Source organism: Gossypium arboreum, chromosome 10 (genome assembly GCF_025698485.1).
Source record: "Gossypium arboreum isolate Shixiya-1 chromosome 10, ASM2569848v2, whole genome shotgun sequence".
In the NCBI taxonomy this organism is placed as follows: Eukaryota; Viridiplantae; Streptophyta; class Magnoliopsida; order Malvales; family Malvaceae; genus Gossypium; species Gossypium arboreum.
Window position 1 is genome coordinate 106583220 of NC_069079.1, and position 20745 is coordinate 106603964.

The 20745-nt window shown below is 37.4% G+C and overlaps 1 non-coding gene across 1 annotated transcript; it reads left to right on the forward strand.

The window, feature by feature from the left end:
• Positions 1-204: 204 nt before the first annotated feature.
• On the forward strand, positions 205-311 carry LOC128283104 (small nucleolar RNA R71). The gene has a single exon (XR_008273446.1). It is a non-coding gene; the product is annotated as a small nucleolar RNA R71 (small nucleolar RNA).
• Positions 312-20745: the final 20434 nt, after the last annotated feature.

A 20745-nucleotide genomic window follows, 5' to 3' on the forward strand; every position in this document is an offset into this window, starting at 1 on the left:
TTGACGTTATAAATGTCGGCTGTTTTCGTTGGCTTTGTCCTTATGACTTGCCACTGATAGTTATTCAGTGACATCTCCTCTATAAACTTATAGGCATCTTCCGGTGTTTTATTGTTGATGGTTTAGCTAGCAGCTGCATCAACCATTTGCTTAGTCAAAGGATTTAGACCATTGTGGAATGTTTGTACTTGGAGCCAAAGTGGTAACCCATGATGAGGGCACCTTCTCAGAAGGTCTTTGTATCTCTCCCATGCATCGTAGAGTGTTTCTAAATCCATCTGTACAAAAGAAGAGATATCATTACGTAATTTAGCCGTTTTAGCCGGTGAAAAATATTTTAGTAAAAATTTTTCGGTTATTTGTTCCTAAGTAGTAATTGACCCTCGTGGTAACGAGTTCAACCACTGTTTAGCTTTGTTCCTCAACGAAAAGGGAAACAAACGAAGATGAATGGCATCATCAGAAATGCCATTGATTTTAAATGTATCGTATAGTTCTAAAAAGTTGGCTAAATGAGCATTGGGATCCTCATCCTGCAAACCATCAAACTGAACAAATTGTTGTATCATTTGAATAGTGTTAGGTTATTATTCAAAGGTATTTGCAGCTACAGCAGGTCTAACTATGCTTGATTCAGTTCCTATTAAAGAAGGTTTAGCATAGTCATACATAGTGCATGGAGCAGGATTTTGATTAACCGCAATTGCAGGAGGTAGCTAATTGCCTTGGTTTTTAGCCATCTCTTTGGCTGGGGGTTGAGTATCGTCTTCTTGCTCGTTCTCCGTGTATCTTAAGTTGCGCCTTATTTCTCTATGATTTCTGCGAACTGTACGATCAATTTCTTCGTCAAAAAATAATGGTCCCAACGAGTTTCTTCTAGTCATAAACTATAAAAACCTACCAAGAGAAAGAAAAAGTAAATTAATTAGTAATAATAATAATAAAATTAAATTAAATTTCAAGAAAAATAAATGGCTAAAGTAATAAAAATTAAGCGTTCCTAATATCTTAGTTCCCCGGCAACGGCGCCAAAAACTTGATCGCGCAATTTCGTGATAGGTTTTAAATATTTATAATCACTCGTTCTTGAACTAACTATTATCGCGATGTAGGCAAGTGTACCTATCGAACAGTAGTATAGTTTTAGCAAGACTGGATTGTCGAACCCATAGGAACTAAAAGTATTAGTAATGACTGTCTTTTTATTATCTAGCCTAAGAATAAAGAGGTTTTGTTTTAATTAATTAATTATCTAAACTAAGAACGCACAGAGAAAAGAATTGGGGAATTGCTTTTGGGGAAAATCGATTGACTTAAGACAATACGTAAGGAAAAATCCACCTAGACTTTACTTGTTATTCTGGCTCCGAATCGGGCGATTTATTCATTGAACTTGTTCCGTAGAGATCCTTAAGTTATGTTATTATCCCTATTCAAGACTAATAACGTCTAATCCCTAGATTAAATAACCGAGACTTTTCTCTAATTAACACTCTAGGGTTGCATTAACTCGATCTATGGATCCCCTTATTAGGTTTCACCCTAATCCGGCAAAATCTTGTCACCCTATTTCTAGGTGCGCAATCAACTCCGCTTAATTATGATAGATGTACTCTTAGCCAGGGTCTATTCCTCCTCTGAATAAGAGCTTATCTTGAATCAGTATCCTGGGATATCAAAACAAGAATTTAAGAACACATAATTAAGAGCAAGTTAAATATTTATCATACGATTCAGAAAATAATAACAAGATTCGTCTTAGGTTTCATTCCCTTTAGGTATCTAGGGGTTTTAGTTCATAACTAAATAAGAAGACATCTCAGAAGAATAAAGAATACAAAACATAAAGAAAACCTAAAACTCCTGAAGGGAAATTGAGGAGAGATCTTCAACCTTGATGATGAATCCGGCTTCCGAGATGGATCAATCGGGTTCCTTGTTACTCCCCCTTCTTCGTCTCCTTTTTCTTCCTCCTCTAGGGTGTATTTATAGGCTTTGGGATGCCTAGAAGCCCTCAAAATTAGTGTTTTTCGAATTGGACCCAACTTGGGCTATGCAGGGACACGCTCGTGGCACACGCCCGTGTTCGATTACTTCAGGCCGCGTTTGAGCCTGCCAAATAGACACGGCCGTGTGGTCTGCTCGTGTGAATCGTGCTTCGATTCTTCCAATTTTCTCTATTTTTGGCCCATTCTCATTCCTTTCGCTCTCCTATGCTCTTCTAAGTATAAAACATGAAATTAAAGCATTAGAAGCATCGAATTCACCAATCCTAATGAGAAATCATCCATAAAATGCATTAAACATGGGGTAAAAATATGTATAATTTACAGTTTATCACAACTCAATTCCAAACTCAACTTCCCTCATCTGACGCAATTTGGGTAATTCTTTCTGAAATACATCTATAAACTCACAAACCATTGGTACCGATTCAATCTTTAACTCAGACACTTGAGTATTCAACACGAAAGCTAGATAAGCCTCATATTCTTTCCGTAAGTATCTCTCGGTAGTTAAAGACGATATTACTACAAATAGATTATCTGAACCATCTAGTCCAACCCGAAGAATGTTCTTGTCTTCACATGTCAACTCAATTATCTTTTTCCCGCAGTCCACTACAACACTATGAGCAGTCAACCAATCCATCCCAAGGATTACATTAAACTCATTAAACAGCAGTAACATCAAGTTAGTCGAAAAACTATGACCTCTAATTTTCAAAGGACAATTTCTACATACTTGGTCTACTAGTACATGTCTGCCTAAAGGATTGGACACTTTTATTACAAACTCAGTGAACTCTACTAGTATAATCATACGAGGTAACAAATCCATACAAATATAAGAGTGAGTAGATCTCGGGTCAATTAAAGCAATAATAGATATTTCATGGATAGAAAAGGTACCCGTGATCACGTTGGGAGACTCTGCCTCCTCGAATAGCATAAGTTCTTGCAGGTGCTCTGCCCTCAGACCTCACTGCAGTATCTCTTGGCATGCTTCTAATGCTAGCCCCACTTCTGGGGTTCTTTTGTGATCTACCCCTCAAAAGAGCACTACTTGCTTTCACATCCTTTTTCATCCAACTCGAGACAATCACGGATGAAGTGTTCCAATGATTCGCACTTGAAACAACCCCTTTCATTCCCTCGGCACTCTCCAAAATGACGTCTACCATATTGCAAGCATTCTGGCCTATTTAACCAAGTGCTACCAACACTTGTGACCGAAGTGGTCTGGGCTTTTGAAGTTGTGTTCTGCCAGTTCTTGTTCCTATTCGAATACCCCACCGAAGCATTCGATCAGGTAGTGAACTCTCTCGATATTTTAGATGAGGACTGATGTGATTTCCCTATCTATCTCTTCTTTAAATCCCACGACTCAAAAATTACTTTCCTCATTTCTTTAATCAACTTTTCGACCTTACAGGCTCTTTCAACGAGTGCTACAAATTTTCGCAACTCTAGGATGCCAACAAACACTCGAATATCTTCATTGAGGCCTTCCTCAAACCTCTTACACATAGTGGCTTCTGTAGATACGCACTTCTACGCATTCTTGCTAACCTTACAAACACACATTCATATTCCGTCATTGACATTTGGCTTTGCTTTAGCTCTAGGAATTCGTTCCTCTTTTGATCTATGAATCTTTGGCTAATATAATTTTTCTAAAATTCCTCCTGGAAGAATTCCCATGTAATCCTCTCTCTCGGTACGACGGACACGAGAGTGTTGCACCACTGATAAGTCGAATCCCATAGAAGCGACATTGCTCATTTTACGTACTCTTCAGGTGTGCATGATAGTTCACCAAATACCCAAATAGTATTTTCTAGCCAAAACTCTGCTCTCTACAGGTCATTATCTATGCTAGCTCGAAATTCTTCGGCTCCTTGTTTCTAGATCTTATCTACCGGAGGTTTCTCTCTTCTAAACATGTCCACACCTTATAGAGCTACCGGGGCATACTGAGGAATCAGAGGGAGTGGGAAAGGTAGAGTGTTCGGGTTCGCACGAACGAACTCCGTGTACAAAGCATCCATCATTTGGAGGTAGGCTTCTCTAGCCCTTCCGTCTTGGCCCATGTCACGGGTTCGCTCTCAATTGGTGCGGTCCCTTCAGCGGGAGCTGGTGCATTACTTTCCACGTCATCCATCGTGGCTCTCTCAGGATCCATTTCCAATATCAAAAATAATTTATAATCATCAGAAATCGTCATACTATCAATATATAATTATGGCATGTATGGCTAGACTCGTACTCTTGCTAGGTTAGTCCTAGAATCGACTAAACCATAACTCTAATACCACTAAATGTAACACCCTATACTCGTAACCCACGTTGGGGGTACAAGATATTACCTCACTTGATCTCATGCATACAACCAAACTCAACCCACCGAGACTCACTCCAAATTAAAACTTTTTCAATTTCTACATTAATCTTCTTATTATTGGCCTACGAGTCCCAATTCGATCATTGATAACTATTCAGAACTATTCTGGGTCCTTAAACCAATCTTAGGAAATTTGCCTTTAAAACAGGGCACATGCTCGTGTGATCATTTCAATACGGTCGTGTTGATGGCCCGTGAGGCTCACACTGCCTAAACATTCTGGGACACGCCCGAGTCCCACACTCGTGTAGAATTAATTTTTAATTTACACCTACAGGGGTTTTCACACGGCCAGACACATGCCCGTGTCAATGGCCCGTGTCCTTCACACGGCCACGACACGCCCGTGTCCTAGCCCGTGTGCGAAAATATGGACATTCTATTTCTGACATCAGCATGCTCAAAATGTCATACGGCCAAGGCACATGCCCGTATCTAGGTCGTGTCCTTCACATGGCTGAGACACATGGCCGTGTCTCAGTCCGGGTGTTTACTACCATGCATACTGACTTAAAATTTTTACATGCAGAAGACACACGGTTGGACTACACATCATAGGGCAGACCGACTGTCACACATGGCCTAGACACATGCCCGTGTGTCTACCCGTGTTGACAATATAAGGCTATTTACCAAGCCTCATTGCCACCCTTACATACCTAGTGTCATACAAATGCCAGCCAATACCAAATCAAACACAATTCATATAACCAAATCAGCCACATTAGGCATTCATTCAACCATGGAAATGTATCTTTCATAAACTCAAAATGAATGTTAGCCATCATTCAAGGCTAAATACAATTTGAAGGGTTTCCAACCCAAGGCAATACATATGGCCAAATCTCAATGATACAAAATAATAAAGTCTAAATCTTATACATGCCATATTCAAAAATATAAATCCAACTATACCGAATGTTTCAGTTGATAGTGTGATCGATATCTCTCACTTCAGTGATTCTTGAACTAGCTTGGTGGCACTATAGGAAAAATGGAAAGGAAATGGAGTAAGCATAAAAGCTTAGTAAGTTGCATATAAATAGATATACAACAACAAATTATCAATAATCAATATGCTCATAACACAAAGGTAGGCATAAGTACAACTTACTCATTACCATCCATACAAGTCACACAATATATATTGAGCTCATATCTCATAAGTACCAAATAGGTACTTATACCACTCACCAAAAAGTTATACTTTTATTCATTAACTTAAAATCATGACTCTCACCATTGAACCATTCGAAATGCTATCGGACATTCCATAATCCTCAAAAATAGGGTAAGGTGCCGATGCCATGTCCTAGATATGGTCTTAACTGCCTATCATCTTCGAGGCCTATGCCATGTCCCAGACATGGTCTTACACTGACACATCTCATAGTCGATGCATGTCCCAGACATGTCTTACACTGGCACTCGTCTCAATGTCGATGCCATGTCCCAGACATGGTCTTACACTGGCTCTCATAATGTGATTTATGCATGTCCCAGACATGTCTTACACTGGCTCACACACAAATGACCCCAAATGTTAGGGCATGAATAACTGATGTACTTCCTATGGTTCTAACAGGAATTCTACTATCTCGATTGTCATTAAACATTCTCAATTTCACAGTCAAAAATTTCATGCTATAATAATTCAAGCACATGTATTAGCAATGTAGTTGTATTATCTACATACAACTTACCTAGGATTACAAAATGTAGACAACTCGTCAATTAATCTACTTGCTTGGTCTTCCCTCGGTCTAGGGTCGGATTTGGCAATTCTTGATCTATAATAGCAAAATGCACTCATTTAGTCACTAAATACAATTTGGCAATCTAAAATTCACATCTTCGATAAATGACCATTTTGCCCCTAAACTTTGACAAAATGACCAATTTACCCCTATGCTCAAAAATTAATTTTTATTGAATTTCTTCGCATCTTAAGCCTATTTGAACTCTTTTTACTCTTATAGCAACCTGAAATTCTCACTATTTCACACACTTATCACTTATTTTGCAGCTTATGCACAACAGTCCTTTTAGGTGTTTTCATGCTAACACCTTCCACAAAAGTTGTTTATTATACAACCCTAGCTCATATTCTCCCATAAAAAATTGAAAACCATCACAAATACATTCATGGAAAAACCCTAAACTCTTAATCATTTTTCAAAATAGACCCCTCATTTGAAAGATGCTTCAAGGGTCCCAAAAATGTAAAAATCTTCAACAAAGGACATGGAAATCACTTACTTGTGAGTGCTTCAAGTTGCTGAAAATTTTGAAGTTCAAAAACCCCCAAAAATAGTTGAGAATTGGTGGAGAAATATGATGGAAAAAGGGATGATATCATCTTCTTTTATTTATTTCTATTTTAGTCAAAATTGGTCACCTAATCCAACAAATTTTGAAAATTTTGACCACATATGTCTCCTATGGTTGGCCACTCTATTTCTAAGGGTTTAATTGCCCTTTAAAATCCCAAAATTTTGATTCTCTAATAAAATAAAACCCTTAGCTTCCAAATTAGGACTTTTGCACTTTATGCGATTTAGTCTTTTTTGACAATTGGGCTCACAAACGTCAAAATTAGCTCACCAAATTTTTCATGCACTAATATAAACATGCTATGGCTCCAAAATAATAATAAAATAATTTTTATAACTTCAGATTTTTGGTCCCGAGACCACTATTCTGACTAGCCCCAAAATTAGGCTGTTATATTTCTCGTTTGACCCAAATGACTAAATATCCTTTTAAAATTAAAACGCATGAGTTTTGAAAATCAAAAGATAGGCTTACTTTCAAAGGTTTAAAAGGTTGTGTCCTAACGTATGGGATTTGGCATTTTATTACTTTGGGACAAGGTTTTGTTCAAGCAAATTTTTCGTAAAAATAAACATCAATAAAGAAGGGATCGTATTTTAAATTCTTTTCAAGTTTTCAATTTTTGACAATAAGACATTAATTAATCAATTAGGTACCAATATTGGGCGTTACGAGGGTGCTAATCCTTCCTCGTACGTAACCGGCTCCCGAACTCGTTTTCTCAAATTTTGTAATTTTAGTAAATAAAAGTGTTTTATTAAAATGATCAAACATAAGGTGACCCGATCACACCTTATAAAAAAAATATTGGTGGTGACTCCCCTGTTCATTTTCATTTTTAAAATAAAAGTTGATCGTTTTTTCAAAAAAAAATGGTTTGGACAGCTTAGCGACTCCACTAGGGAACATTGAGAGAATCAAGCCATAAATTGATTAATTTATGTCTTTTCATTAAAAATTGAAAATTCGATTTAAAATATGATCCTTTCATTGCATCTCATCTGTTATCTTCGTCATAATACTTGTTTTGTGGGTTCGAGTTTTTAAATATTTTTGCACATTACATTGCATGACTGCTCGGTCCTACCCTTTAAGTGGTAGTGAGAAACTAGTCCTTCATGAGGTTTTCACCTTTGTATAGGATAGTGGATCGCTTCCGGGATACATCCGTACCTATGTCTTCATGAGATTTTCATCTCCGTATAGCCATAGGGAAATGTATTCCCCTGAGCCTATGATGGGTGAGGATCAAGGAATCTGCTGGTTCGGGCACCCTTTTCTTTAGAACGAAGCCACATATAGTGAGCCTTAAGAGCCCACACTAGGCAGAGCCACTCTAAACCCTAGTGGTTCCCTGAATAGGTGCTTTATTTTTTGTTTATTTCTTCTGTACTGACGTGTTTTATTTTGTTTTGTTTACGATTACATCACATTTCATCATCATAGAAAAGAGGTGTTGATTGATGTTTAGTTGCTAAACAGAGAGCTTGTTATGGAAAATGAATTTCTTGATAAAGTGGAATATAATACGGCCGTCCAAATATGGTTTGAGTAAACACAACGAAAGTAGACTAACAGTTCGTGAAGGAATATACGACTATGCTTCGAGGATTCAAGCCAACAAACATTATTCGGGAGCCGTCAACTTTCTTAAAGAAGCTAACAAACCTCACCGGGATGAGTGAGTAACGGGTCACAGCCCGGATCAAGCAAAAAGGAGCTAGTAGAGGCATCCATTGGGAAGTTTCGTGAGGTTTGATCTTAACATCCGGATATGAAGAAAGGGACCGATGTATTCGCCTAAAGCATGTGGGCAAGGCTACATATGTAATTCGCTTTATGTAAAGAAATCTATTTTCTAGAAAAGTTGTTCTAATAGAATTTAATCAGAATCAATTTCTCTTTTTGCACTCATTTCATGCATCTGCATTGCATTTCATCATATGCATTGAATGTCACAAAAGGGCCCTAATTTGTTAAAAAACTATTTCAGTTAATCTGGAAACCGACAAAAACCTACCAAGTACGCATCGTTACAGAACTTGGAAAAAAACTAAAGCAATGGATAAAAGATTGGAAAGGTTGGAACAAATACAGAAGGAGATGCAAGAATAAATGCAAGCACAAATGCAAGAGCAATTGGCTAAAATCCAATAGGATATGAGGGACCAAATGCTGGAATCACAAAGAAACGTGATGAACCAGCTAACACAACTGCTGACCAGTGGGCCAGATAAAGAAAAGGGTCCTATGCTCAATATTCGGGATGACAATGAAGATCCTCTCTACCCCCGGGTTTTACTCCGACAAATGTTCAGACACAACTTGAGGTGTACACACGAAGACCATCTGTTACAATCAGGCCCCAACAGTTTCAGGCTGGTGATTCAGTACTGATGAATTACCAAGCCGGCTTAAGGTATAATCCAGGGGATAACCCAATTAATCCTATTGTCCCCGATCTCAATGGTGTGGTAGAAACAGAAAATACAAGGGTGGAGCTCTCGAAACAATTGGAAGACCGATGCAAGTGGTTAGAGGAAAAGTTCAAAGCAATGGAAAGTGTTGACTATCACTGTGGAGTCGATGCTAAGGATTTGAGCTTAGTTCCAGACTTAGTGCTTCCCCCAAAGTTTAAAACTTCAGAGTTTCAGAAGTACAATGAGACTAGATGTCCTGAAGCTCACATCACCATGTTCTGCAGAGGAATGGCAAGCTATGTCAATAATGACCAATTATTAATTCATTGTTTCCAAGAAAGTCTGGTTGGGGCAGCATCCAAATGGTACAACCAATTGAGCGGTACCCAGATCAATTCATGGAAAGATCTGGCACAGGTTTTCATGAAGCAGCATAGTTACGTTACAAACATGACCCTTGATAGAATCACCTTGCAAAATATGGAGAAAAAAACAAACGAGAGCTTTAGGCATTATGCACAAAGATGGAGAAAAGTTGTCACACAAGTCCAACCACCTCTGCTAGAAAAGGAAACAGTCATGCTCTTTATTAATACCCTAAAGGCTCCATTTATTAATCACATACTGGGGAGCACAACCAAGATTTTCTCAGACATAGTAATGTCCGGTGAAATGATAAAAACATGCGATAAGGTGCAGAAAAATAAAAGCAGATGAAAGCACTAAGAGATTAGCCCCAATAAAGAGGGAGAATGAGGTGAATAACATGAGCACATACAAAAAGGGTCATTCAAAGTTGATTACTGTGAGCCAGTCGAAGATAGTAACCACCAACCATTAGGCCCTCTGAGGCAAGCAGAAAAGTTACAGTTCACAACTATACCTATGACATTTGGAGAGTTGTGTCAGAACTTATTTGATGCACACATGGTCTCCCCTTTCTACCTAGAACCGATGCAACCTCCATTTCCCAAATGGTGCGACGCAAATGCTCAGTGTGAATACCATGCTGGAATCATTGGGCATTCAATTGAAAATTGCACCGTGTTCAAAAGCTAATTGAAAGATTTATTAAAATGGGGATTGTGAAGTTTGACGACACATCTGTGCCCAATGTAGTAGGAGTTCCACAATGAAGAGGGGAATGAAATCCAAGAATGCATAGAGTTTGGGGTCCTGGTGCAGGACATGATGGACAATAAAGAAATCAAACTTTATGAAGATATCGAAGGCCCGGTGGAAATGTTGAGGAATCTAAACATTAACAACATATCCGAAGAGGGAACCGGGGAATAGAATTTTCCAAACGTCTACCCTTACGTACTGGGGGTGTTTTGAACAATGGGATTGTGGAAGAGATCCCTGTATTTCTTAGAGCCAATTTAGAGTAATATTCAAAACACGCTTGTTACTTTAAGCCTAGAAGCAATAAGAATCCTTTTATGAATTAGGCTTATGTTCAAAATCTTTAATTCAATAAAATGTATCTTTGCTATCATTGCAAGCAAATATTCTTTTATTCAAATAGTTATTTTTAGATTCTTTTGTTCTCTGGACTTTCTTTCAAATATCCTTTTATTCTTCATTCATGATCATACCATACAAATAATTATTCTTAGATTTATTTTTTATTTGGAATATTCCTTCGTACCTACAATAAGTCTCCAGATATTAATGACATGAGCGACACTGCTACTGACCTAGAATCTCCTTTTGAGCAAGATATGTGCCTAGAGGGATCTCAGAACTTTGAAGATGATAAAGATTGTAGCCTATCTCCTGATCTGTTAAGGGTTGTAGAACAAGATGAGAAATAGATCCTACCTTACAAAGGGTCAATGGACATCGTGAGCCTAGGAGAAGAGAAAGAGGTGAAGATCGGAGCCTATATCACTATAGAAACAAAGCGAGATGTTATTGAGTTATTGCGAGGATTCAAAGATGTTTTCACACGATCGTATCAAGATATGCCTGGGCTACTAAGACGTGTGGATGATGTTAAAGCCAAAAAATCTTAGAAGAGGTCCGTAAGAGTGTCTGAAGAACACATGCTAATGGTTTTACAATGGCCAGGAAAATCATGAGGTTCGGGTACTGCTGGTCCACCATGGAAGGGATCGCATCAGTTGTGTCCTAAATCCCAAATTTATGAAGACAAGATTCATGTACCTTCTTTATTTCTTCATAGATTTCTCTATGTGGGGCATGGATATTATTAGGCCGATCTTATCAAAAGCTTTTAGCAAACACCGTCATCTTTGTGGTCATCGATTACTTCACTGAATGGGTGAAAGTCACTTCATATGCCAATGTTACAAAGTCGACAGTCATCAAATCCCCAAAAAAAAAAATAAAAAAAAAGAGAGATCATGTGCCGACAAGGAATGCTAGAAAGAATCATATCTACAAACGCACAGCAGCACGATATCAAAAGTTTGCAGTCTGTTCAAGATCAGATGCCATATCACCCCAAAATGAATGGTGCAGTAGAGGCAGCAAAAAAAAAATATATATATATATATAAAATAGTGAGGAAAATGACCGAGACTTGTAAATATTGGCATAAGAAGTCACCATTTACCCTTTATGCTTATCGAACGTCGGCCAATACCTTCAACGGGGTAATACCTTTCTTATTGGTTTATGTAATGTAAGTGGTTTTACCCATTGAAGTCGAGATTCCTTCTCTCCAAGCTTCGATTGGGTCAAGAATTGGATGAAGCAGAATGGGTCTAGTTTCAATATGATCAAATGAACCTGATTGAAGAAAAAAGTTTGAAAGTATCTACCATAGTCAAATGTATCAAAAACGAATGAGGCGAGTTTATGGAAAGAAGGCTTGCCTTAGAGAATTCCATTAGAAGTACTTAGTTTTGAAAAAGATCATCAAAGGAAAATAGATGCAGGATTAGGAAGGACCTTATATGATAGAGAAGGTCTTTTCTAGAAAAGCATTGATTCAAGCCGAGATGGATAGTAAAAACTTGTCCAATCCTGTGAACTCAAATTTTGTCAAGAAGTATTTCACTTGAAAAGGGAGAGGCCAAGGTGAAAACCCGCAAAGGGTTCTTTGAGACCTTATAAAAAAAAAGGGGAGAGAAAAGAAAAGAAGAAGAAAATGGAGAGGTCAAGGCGAAAACTCGCAAAGGGTGCTCTGAGACTAAAGCGATTTTAAGCTGAAACCTAAAAACGAGCGGCTCAAATTTCAAAAATGGGGCATGTGGTAGTTTTGTCCTTTCTGAATTAACAAGGAGGGGGTATGCCACATCTTGGGACATCGACAAAGTGCTCTAGATCTCCTAAAGACATATTTAGCTCAAAATGGTCCTCAAAAAGTTCGTATAGGGAAGCTCAAGCTGCGATATCTGGGGCGCCTAGTCTTCATCTTACCCATATTGAATTTACAATTTTTTTTATTAATTTATTCATTTCAAGATACACTCCCAATAAATTTCCTTCTTATTGCATTTGCTATCTTGGATTAACTTATTTGTTTCGAGCTATGCTCCAATTATTTTCTTTCTTGTCCATTGTTATGGTCTTTTTCAAGCATTTTGCATTGAAATAATTATTAATGGACTAATAAAACTTTCACAAAAGAAGTTATGCATATTACTTTGAAAAGTTTCTAAATAGTACAAGAACCTGAAACAAGACTGTTGTTTAGAACTCACCAAACCTAAGGGTTGGAAATGTTGGAGAAAGATGAGTCTAAATTATGACTATCTCTTCGGATTTTTTTGTCAAAGATATCAGTTAAACGAAGAGACAAGATATTGCATCGGTGATACAACCTCGACGAATAATGAGCAACCCAAGCATTAAAATGGGATCATTCTAAAAAAAAATGGCATTCTACATTCCTGCATACATGTCTCGTCATGTTACCCAGATTAATTGATTAAAGAAGCCACAAATCCTATACCCCTGAGTTGTAGTGGGATAGATTGAAGATGGTATAAATCCTATACCCCTGAGTTACAGTGGGATGGATAAAAGGAACCACAAATTTTATCTCCATAAAGATGTAGTGGAGCAAACTAACTGAGCAAATGGTGATTATTTCTTCGAATATTCTGTCAAACATATTAGTGACAGAACCTTGATGAACAACAAGCAATGACATCCCAAATATTAAAAAGGGATCATTCTAATGACATTCTACATTCATGCAAATATCATTCGTACATATCTAGTTAGGAGCATTCGATTCATTCTGATCATAGCATCCTAATCATTTGGCATAAGCATAGGCCCATGAAATCAATTCTACGGGTCATGTTCGCTAGAGGACGGTGTAACAAGATCAGTGAATCCACAAATCCCATACCCTTGAAGTTGCAGTGGGATGGATTGAGGTTATAATGGCGAATCTTATCTCCCTGAAGTTGCAGTGGAGCAGATTGAAGCCACCAGTCTTATCTCCCTGAAGTTGCAGCGGAGCAAACTAAAAATAGAAGATCTTATTTCCCTGACGTTGCAGTAGAACAGATTAAAGCTACAAATTATGGCGAACCTTATCTCTCTAAAGTTACAGTGGAGCAGATTGAAGCTACCAGTCTTATCTCCCTGAAGTTGCAGTGGAGCAAACTGAAGATAGCAAATCTCATTTCCTTGAAGTTACAGTGGAATAGATAGAAGCTACAAATCATGGCGGATCTTATCTACCTGAAGTTACAGTGAAGCAGATTGAAGCCACAATCTTTATCTCTGTGAAGTTGCAGTGGAGCAGGAAGCCACAATCTCCCTGAATTTGCAGTGGAGTAGGTTGAAATACACAATTCTTATCTCCTTTAAGTTCTAGCGGAGTAGATCGAAGCTACAAATCTCTTCTCCTTGAAATTACATTGGAGTAAATCGAAGCTACAAGTCTCATCTCCCTAAAGTTGTAGTGGATTAGAACAAGGCTACTTGAAGAAGAGGAACACCAAAGAAGTTGAGATTCGGCAAGACCGGGCAAAATTGGCCTTTTTATGAAGTCTTTGCTTCATTCTCGTTACACGACAACGAGCAAAGAGGGGTAGCTGTAATAGGCCAATTCAGCCCGGGCTCGAATAAAAGGGCCCAAACTAATTAGCCCAAACACAAACCAGAAAACAATCAAACCCAAATAATTAAATAAAAGTCCAAAAATATTAAACCCTAGCCCAAAATATTATAAGCCCGTAACCCAAAAATGTTTAACAGAAAGTGAAAACCTAACCCTAGCCCCGCAACCATGCGCCGCTCATGCCTTTGTACGCTCCACGCTTCGTACCGCCACATACCTCCGTACTTCTATACCTGTAAACCAAAAACAAAAGCCAAAGGGATAGCACAACAAGATAACAGATAGCAAAGAAAGACGAAAGCAAAAGAGGAATAAAGTTTGGAATGAATCGGCTATAAAAGCCCTATAAAACACAAATGTATTTTTACACACACTAGTAAATCAAAGAAAGAGAATAGAAGAAAAAAGTTTTTTTTATTATCTTTTCTTTGGTTTCTTTTTGCTTTCTGGTTTCTTTTTTTTTTCTTTTTTGAAAATCTATTTTAAAATAAAAAAAGGGGGCGAAAAATAAAAGGAAAGGAAGACTCACCTGGAATTACCTCGTGGTTTCTTCGTCGGAGATCCCTTCTCTGTCGTCAAGGTCGAATCTAAAAGGGGTCAGGGTTCTTGTCTTTCGGCTTTTGGGTCGAGAAGGATTGACCTTCAAATACAAAAAGAAAATGAGGGTTAAAACCTCCATTTTTGCGCGACTTCGGCCTTCGGCCACACCGGGACCATGGTGGAGGAGTGGCGGACCGGCGACAGGGCCGAAGCTGGGTTTGAAACCCTAGTAGAGAAAGAAGGAAGGTTTTAAAGGTTTTTTTTTTAAAAAAAGGTGTAGCAGAATGAAATTTTTAAGAAAAAATTGGTTTATAAACAGGAATGAAACGGTGTCGTTTTGCACCAAGGTCACCAGCGCCAAAACGGCACCGTTTAAGGTGACTCGCGCATTTTCGATAAATGGGCTATTTATGCCCTTAGTCCTTCTACATTTTTGATTTATCCAAATTTAGTCCTTTTGGTTTTAATTTATTTTATAAATTTGACCCTAAAATTCACTGCACTTCTCAAATAGGTCCCTGGCTCGCTGATCCTATGGGGGATGGGTTTTTTCATTCATTTGGTCCTTTGGCCTTTCGCGCCCTTTCACTTTGGTCCCTCTTTATTTATTTTATTATAGTTTTTACTTTTAATTTCATTTTTGTCCTAATTTAGTCCTAAATCTATTTGATTTCAGTTTATTTTCGCAAATTTGTTATTTATTCATTTTAAACCTTTTTCCTCATATTATTTATTTTAAATTGTTTCATTATTATTTATTTTAAGTTTTTCATATATTATGTATTTTAAACTATTATCCAATTTTATATATATAGTTTATTTTAAACTATTATATATTATTTATTTCAATTATTTTTTATGTATATCTTTTATTTTGTTTTGTATATTATTTATTTTAAATTTATTTTTACATATTATTTATTTTAAACTCTTTTATATGTTATTTTAAAGTATTATATATATTATTTATTTTAAATTGCATTGTATATTATTTATTTTAATTTTTTACTTATTATTTATCTTAAATTATTTTATCTTATTTACTTTAAATTGCTTTACATATTATTTTGTTTCGCTTTTCTTCGTTTGTTAATATTGGTATTAAAATGCTTTATTATGTGAATATTGCCATTATATGCTCTAGAAATTATTTATTAATATCTTCATATTGTTGATTTTCATTAACATAGCATCTAATTCATGTATTATTATTCTATACTCCATATTGCCTTTTATTTTATTTCATTTAAATCATATCGTATTAAGATCCAATGTGTTTACCCGATATCGATTGTTTTATTTTTACTCCAAACAAAATAAATAACATCGTTTTAAATTTCATATTTGCTATTATTTCATAAAAAGAAAATTCTCTAATAAAGGCAATATTCCGTGTTTGGAAATTTGAGAGATCGTGCCCTAACGTATTGGGTTTCGATTTTTCTCGTTTGACCCAAATGACCAAATATCCTTTTAAAATTAAAACGCATGAGTTTTAAAAATCAAAAGACAAGCTTACTTTTGAAGGTTTAAAATGTTGTGTCCTAACGTACAGATGTGGCATTTTATTACTTCGGGACAAGAAGGTCTTTAGCATCCGTTTCGATTTGTTCAAGCAAATTCTTCGTAAAAATCAACATCAATAAAAAGGGGATTGTATTTTAAATTCTTTTCGAGTTTCTAATTTTCGACGATAAGACATTAATTAATCAATTAGGTACCAATTTTGGGCGTTACGAGGGTGTTAATCCATCCTCGTACGTAACCGACTCCCGGACCCGTTTTCTTGAATTTCGTAGACCAAAATTGTTGTTTTAGTAAATCAAAACGTTTTATTAAAATGATCAAACATAAGGTGACTCGATCACACCTTATAAAAAAAAGATTGGTGGCGACTCCCCTATTTGTTTTCATTTTCAAAATAAAAGTAGACCATTTTTTCAAAAAAAAAAGAGAAGGTTTCGACAGCCTCAACTGCCTTAAAATCTACAAAAAAAGTACATAGGCTGTTCTCATAATCGGTGGACATAGCATAATCTTTTGGCACAAAAGCTAATGCAATATTAAAATCAGTAATGGATAGACTACGTATTGTACCAAGCAACCGAATTTTTATAATACCCGGTGTGTCTAATGAAACGTGTCCGTGTCGCTGAAAATGAAAGGTAGGATAGAATTCCAAAACTAGTTCGTAATAAGCACAGTGAGTAAGATCAAAATTTTCAACCCAACTAATATTGTGAAAATAATCTGTAACAGCATTTTCAATATTCAAAACAACCAAAACATATATTTATAAACATTTGCAAGCGACTATCTATTTATGTCTGAGACGATCATACCTGTCCCGATCGGTAGCGAAATTAAATGTGAGATTACCGAGTAAATGGCATTCTAGTGGTAGGATATTGATGTGAGATTGGTAGGTTCGGCTACGTGTAGGTATTGGGCGGTGCTCGTCGGGACTCTCAGAGGGGCCGGCATGAATGGGATGTTTGGCACTATCAGAGTCAGAGTCGATGGAGGAACCGACGACCGATGATGTAGGTTGCGCCGAAGGGCGTGGTGGCCACTGTTGAGATTGGTGGCACGATAGGCCAGGGACTGAATATCTTGGCGGCAGCGGTGGTGGAACGTAAAGAACAAGGCCGTGTGATGGGGAAGATGGAGCAGCTCACGAGCGGCACAGAGGAGAGGATGAGCGGTCGGCTTTGGCGAGTCGTGGAGAGAGAAAGTACGCGGGCATCGAGCGTGCCAGAGAAGATGCGAAGGAGGGTGAAGAGGGAGGCGATTCGTGCGATGGAGATGAAGAAGATGGTGTGGTTGACGTGTGCGACAGAGAGGAGGATGTTGATGGTGGGTCGTGCAGCGTAGAGGAGGATGGGCGTCGGCCTAGGTTGATGATAAAAGTTGGCTCGGTGGTGGCGTGGCTACGAGTTTGCATCATGTTTGCTGCAAATCGACGATGGGAGGGATGAGAAGAGGGTTCATAGGCTAGGGGGTTTGGGGAAAAATGGTAAAAAAAATTTTAAGGTTTGGGGGTTATATGTGGTTGAAAGATGGGTATTTGGCTGCAAGATTAGGGGAGTCACAGATCAAGGATATGTTATTCCTGGTTGGAATAGGGATAGGATAAGGGATGTTTGCATGCAAAAAAATTTTTCTCCTTTTTTTCTTTATTTTTGCTTCAGTTTACCTAGACTGAAGAAGAGAATTTTATCAATATCCAAAAATAAATAATAAAATAAAATAAAATAATAAAATAATAAAATAGTAAAATAAAATATAAAATAAGAAAAATAAATAAAAATAAAGGTTGGGTTGCCTTCCAACAAGCGCTTATTTAACGTCGTTAGCTCGACATCGTGAATAGTTTTATGGTGGTTCCAGATGAGTTTTTTCAACCGTGTGGGCTTGAAAATTCTCATAAAATGGCTTCAACCTTGGCCATTAAATATGAATCGCTTTCCTGATTCTTCACTCTCTATGTTAACCGCACCATGTGTGAATACTTCAGTCACAATAAAAGGTCCTTGCCATCGATACTGAAGCTTACCTGGGAATAATTTTAACACGGAGTTGTAAAGTAACACCTTTTGTCCTACTGAAAAATGCTTCTGAGATATTTTCTTATCATGTAACAACTTTGTCTTGTCTTTATAAATGCGAGCATTTTCGTAGGTGTAATTACGAATTTCTATCAATTATTGGATGTTTAATTTCCTTGCCTTTCTTGTGGGTTCTAACTCCATGTTACATTTTCGAACAACCCAATAAGCTTTATGTTCAAATTCTACCAGAAGATGGCAAGCTTTCCCAAAAACAAGTCGATACGGGGCCATGCCAATTGGTCCCTTATACGTCGTCTGATAGGCCCAAAGTGCGTCATTTAGCCGAAGACTCCAATCCTTTCGGTTGGGTCGAACTATTTTCTCTAAAATAGTCTTGATTTCCCTGTTTGAGACTTCTGCTTGGTCGTTCGTTTGGGGATGGTAAGTTGTAGCTATACGGTGGTGAACTCAGTATTTTGTCAATAGTGCCTCCATGACTTTATTGCAAAAGTGGGTGCCACAATCACTGATCAGAGCTCGAGGTGTGCCAAACCTAGAAAAAATAGTTTGTTTTAGAAACTCCACAACAGTTTTAGCATTATCATTACGAGTAGCCTTTACTTCTATCCACTTGGACTGCAAGAATTATATATATGTTTCTAAATGAGGAAATAAATAGGCCAATGAAATCAATGCCCCATACATAAAAAATCTCACATACATGAATCGGGGATAAGGGCATTTAATTCTGTTTAGTGATGTTACCTGTATGTTGGCATTTATTGCAAGACTTACAGAAATTGTATGCGTCTCAAAAAATTGTAGGCTAATATAGCCCACACTCCAATACCTTGTGAGTGGTCAGTTTAGGGCCAAAGTGACCTCCACAAGCTTTTGTATGAAAAAAAGTAAGGATAGAGGTTACCTCGGTTTTTGGAACACATCGTCTTATTATCTGATCTAAATAGTGTTTCCTTAAGTATGGGTTATTACAGATGTAATATCGAGCCTCTCGTCTAAGCTTGTCTTTCACAGAGTGTGTTAACCCTGATGGCAATGAACCTGTGGCTAGGAAATTTACCATATCTGCATACCATGGGAAACGTGCCTCGGTTAAAAATAGGCTTTCATCAGGGAACTTGTCCTTTATAGGAATGTCATTATCAAGTATTTTTAACCTACTCAAGTGGTCGGCTACCAAGTTTTCGCACCCCTTTTTGTCTCGAATCTCGATGTCAAATCTTGGAGTAGCAAAATCCATCTAATGAGCCTTGGTTTTGCTTCCTTTTTCGCGATCAAGTACCTGAGAGCTGCATGGTCAAAAAAAATAATTGCTTTAGATCCCAATAAATATGACCGAAATTTATCCAAAGCAAATACAATAGCTAAGAGTTCTTTTTCTGTGGTGGTATAGTTACTTTGTGCAGCATCTAGGGTTTTTGAGGCATAGCAAATGACATGACGCTCTTTGTCTATCTTTTTCCCTAACACGCCCCCCACACTGCGTTCACTTACATTGCACATAATTGTTTCAATCTGGTGGTTGAACTATAGGAGCGAAAACTAACTTTTGCTTGAGTGTATCAAAAGCCTCTTGCATTTTGGGTCGAACTCAAATTTCTTATCTTTCTGTAATAACTCGCACAATGGTTCAGCTACTTTTGAGAAGTTCTTTATAAAACGCCTGTAAAATCCTGCATGGCCAAGGAAAGAACGTATCTCCCTTACGGTAGAGGGATATGGAAAAGAATTTATGATGTCAGTTTTGGCCTTATCGACCTCAATTCCCTTAGCTGAAACTATATGACCTAGAATCAAACCTTTGTCTACCATAAAATGACACTTTTCATAATTTAAGACAAGATTAAATTCTATGCACCTATTTAAAATTATCGTGAGATTTTTAAGGCATTCATCAAAATAATTTCCATACACAATAAAATCATCCATAAAAACTTCGATAATTTTTTCCACATATTCAAAAAATATACTCATCATGCATCTCTAGAAGGTGGTTGATGTATTGCAAAGCCCAAATGGATCCTTCTGTACGCAAATGTGCCGAATGGGCATGTAAAAGTGGTTTTTTTCCTAATCCTCTGGTGCAATTGGGATTTGGAAGAAACCTTAGTATCCATCAAGACAACAAAAGTGAGTTTTACCAACTAAACGCTCAAGCATTTGATCTATAAAAGAAAGAGGGAAATGATCTTTTCTAGTGTAAGAATTCAACTCCCTGTAATCAATGTAGACACGTTACCCATTTTGCACTCGGGTTGGTACCAAGTCACTTTCAGCATTTTTCTTTACCGTCATGCCCATTTTCTTGGGAACGACTTGCATCGGACTTACTCATCTGCTATAAAAAATGGGGTAGATTATGTTAGCATCCAACATCTTGATTATCTCTTTTTTTACCACCTCCATCATATCCGGGTTCAACCGT